Below are 4,201 nucleotides of genomic sequence, written 5' to 3' on the forward strand. Positions count from 1 at the left end.
TAGAGGTTTATTTGTCTTCTGACTTTTTCACTCAACTTAGCATAAATGTTTTCCTACCTTGTGATTATAATAACCATTTTAGTAAGGGCATACTATCCCCTTGAATCAATGCTGTACAATTTACTGTTCCCTGATTCCTAGCCATTTTTCTTCCAAGTTTTCCCTATTAAAAATAATTCTTGGGCTTCCCTGGTGGCGCAGTGGTTGAGAGTCCGCCTGCCAATGCAGGGGACACGGGTTCGTGCCCTGGTCCGGGAAGATCCCACATGCCGCGGAGCAGCTGGGCCCGTGAGCAATGGCCGCTGAGCCTGCGCGTCCGGAGCCTGTGCTCTGCAACGGGAGAGGCCACAACAGTGAGAGGCCCGCGTACCACCAAAAAAAAAAAAAAAAAAAAAAAAGAAAAAAAAAATAATTCTACAGTAATAGCTGGTTTAATGGGTATATAGTTTTCAAAGTCTTTAATATTCCTTTAAGTTCATCTTCCAGGAGAGATATTAAGGAATCTGAAGGTATGAACATTATCATGAATCTAAACCTAAACTTCAAAATGCTTTATATGAATCTTTCAAAAGCCATTGTTTAAATTAGGAATAAACATAGAAGACAGATGGCACAAAAGTGTGTCAAACTTGATGACACATATACAAGGAGAGAAAATAATTCAAGTAGAGTTGAGTATTTGGCCTAAATACCTAGGCTCTGTAAATTCCTTCCTTCATCTTCCCTCCTCCCTACCCCCATTTCTCACTCCCTCTTTCTTTCTTTTGTTATCTGCTATTATTGTTGACAGACTGCAAAGGCATCCTAATCTATTTGAAATTAGCTTTCCAAAAGGCAAAATTGCTGTTTGAGAAGATAACATCCAAAATGATTTCTGTGAATCAGATAGTCTACTGTGAGACAGACTGAATTATGCATTGAGTTGCCAAGGATTAAATAAAACTATTTCAAGAACGTTTTTTTTTCCTCCAGTACTTTTGAAAATAGGTGCTGATACATAGAAAGAATTTAAGGTGTCCTCTTTCTTATTTCACCCCTTCCTTCCTACTAGTCTTCTTTCTTCTCTTACCTCATTCTCTTTTTTCCTCAGCCACATTCCTAAAAATATGTACTTAAAACAAAAATATATTCTAATTGTTTGGTTGATGTTTAATTATAAGGAAGAGCCTCATCAGTATAGCAAACTCACTTTGCATTTCAGAAAAACACATTAGCTTTCAGCAGAAATATTCCTGCCAAAGACCTTGTTTTGCTAGTGCTTTAATTTTCTCTAAGCCTAATTTTGTTTCTCTGTTCATTTTGTAATGGAGCTTCTGAAAACATTGGCAGTCTCTGCTCATTTTGCCTTGAGCTAGCATGGGATTTTTTTTAAGGAAGTGCAATTGCTGAAAAAAGTTAATGGATAATTCAGCAGCAATTTTGCTATAGCAAAAGTAAAGAAAAAAGGAATACATGAAGAGTAAAAAGCTTAGGAAATAAAGGGTGAATGGTTATAATATGTATTGGAATGCCCTGACTCAAAAACATAGATGGTAAAGATTTAAAGAGCATATAGTCCCAATTTAAATGTTTATATGTTAAATAACATAATTCTCTAGAATATGTCCCTAGATGTCTATAGAAACTACAGTTACATTTTCAATGATCAGTTGGAAAACCAAAAATTCTGAGTTTATGAACATCAGTGAAAGGGTATACCAAAAAATAATTTTAAAATTTGAGCATTATCCCCACTCTGTTAAATTAAACAGCTATGTGGACAATTTGGAAATCTTATAGAAAAACATGGATACATACATGCAAATATAGTGAAATGATCAGATCTATGCAGAATTTTCTACACAGCATAAAGCAGCAAAACTATTGATCCCAGGGCTTCCCTGCTGGCGCAGTGGTTGAGAGTCCGCCTGCCGATGCAGGGGACACGGGTTTGTGCTCTGGTCCGGGAGGACCCCACATGCCGCGGAGCGACTGGGCCCGTGAGCCATGGCCGCTGAGCCTGCGCTTCCGGAGCCTGTGCTCCGCAACGGGAGAGGCCACAACAGTGAGAGGCCCGCGTACCGCAAAAAAAAAAAAAAAAAAAAAAATTGATCCCAGGCTTAGCACAGAGGTCATAATAAAACCTACAGACCATTCACTGGTTTATCTTTCCAACCTCCCTCCATGCTTAACCCCACCTCCACCCCCCTCCACCTGGACTCACTCACCTTAAATTGCTCCCTGCTCCTTTCTATCCCTTGTTCGCATTGCAGTGTCTATTATGTGAAATGTAACTCTGTTTAAAGTACAACCAATGAAACAGAGCAATAGGAAATATATCTTAAGAGATTTATTGCAAGAATTTTTCTTATATGCTTGTGGCGACCGGCAAGGAAAGTCCCGAAATCCACAGGCAACAGAAAACGGAGGATGGCCCTCTCAGGCATAACCAAAGCTGTTGTCTATAGCCAGTTTCTTGTTCTTCAAGAAAACCTCAGTTCTGCTCTTACGGCCTTCCAACCAGGCTCACCCAGATTAATTTGGATAATCTCACTTACTTAAAGTCAACTGACTGTGGAATTTAATCACACATATCAAATGCCTTCACTGCAGCACTTAGATTAATGTTTGACTGATAAACTGAGAGCAACAGCCTAAAAAGTTAAAACATAAAACAGTCACAGTCTACCCCTTGTCAGCTTGGGCACGCATACACATCTCTTTAAACCAAATTTCTTTCTTAAAGACAATAACAAAGTCATACTTCCACAAAACACGATAAAACTATCCTGCGTTAGTCCAAAAATTGACTAATCCTTTCCCGAGAGGAGGATGCAAAGCCTTGAGGTGATTCTCACTTCTCCTTTAATATGCTTTAAATTAAATAGTAAATTAAATACTGTGATACTTAACTATTATTAGTAACTCTTACCTTAGATAACAAGGGGATAAAATATGGAAGAAAACAAATATCTAGTGTGCGTGTATAATATACATATGTATATAATACACACACACACATATATACATTTATAATAAAATAAGTAGAGCTTCCCTGGTGGCACAGTGGTTAGGAATCCGCCTGCCAGTGCAGGGGACACGGGCTCGAGCCCTGGTCAGGGAAGATCCCACACGCCGAGGAGCAACTAAGCCCGTGTGCCACAACTACTGAGCCCACACGCCTAGCACCCGCCAGCCACAACTACTGAGCCTGCACTCTAGAGCTCACAGGCCACAACTACTGAGCCCGTGCGCCTAGAACCTGTGCTCCGCAGCAAGAGAAGCCACCGCAGTGGGAGGCCAGTGCACCACAGCGAAGAGTAGCCCCCGCTCGCCGCAACTAGAGAGGGCCCGTGAGCAGGAACGAAGACCCAGTGTAGACAAAAATAAATAAATTTTAAAAAATAATTAAAGAAAAAAAAAAGAAATCTCAGCTTTAAAAAAGAAATTCGCTCTGAAAACAGCATTTGGTGGCATGAAGCTTTGTCTATTTCCATGCAATAAACCCACATTTAAAAAATAATAATAAAATAAGTAATACACATAACCATTATAATCCTCATTTCTACAACTGGTCTCATGGTTGCAGATGTATTTAAAGCTACTTTCTTCCCTACCAATTCCAAATGCCCTTTACCTTCAAGAAACACTTCAGCAGGTCGTGGTTATTTGCCTACTGCAATTACCCAAAATTTCATTCCTCAAGGGTCTGGGGCAATGGCAGTCCTGTCTGAATTGAGTGATTATAATTTTCCATTGACTTTAGTCTAGGACATGATTATATTAAGAGGCACCCTAGGGAATATTCTGTATTCCAGGCATACTCTTCCTCACTCCCACTGTGTAGTAATGACACAATTCCCCCTTGGTAATCACGATCAGCAACCGAGACAGCATAGTAACTCTCATCTTTGCCTGGTAATTCAGAGGCATGTAGAGCCTAATGTGGCCAAGTGGCACTCTCAGCTTCCTCTGCAGTGGAATTATTTTTACATCTCCTTGTGGGCACATTCTTCCCTTTGGAACTAAGGCCTCTAAAGCCAACGAAGCCTAAGGTCATGGGGATGGGACATAAAAATTTTGCTAGTAGATTAGTTGGTGTAACAGTGAATGAGACTACTCCCATTTACAATCCGTGATTCCTGGATCGATGAATGCTAGCTGTGGAAGAAACTGCCTCATAGAATAAATGCTAATTTAGATCTTATACAGCCTCCTGGAG

The sequence above is a fragment of the Lipotes vexillifer genome, unplaced genomic scaffold (genome assembly GCF_000442215.2).
Source record: "Lipotes vexillifer unplaced genomic scaffold, Lipotes_vexillifer_v1.1 scaffold2349, whole genome shotgun sequence".
Classification (NCBI taxonomy): Eukaryota; Metazoa; Chordata; class Mammalia; order Artiodactyla; family Lipotidae; genus Lipotes; species Lipotes vexillifer.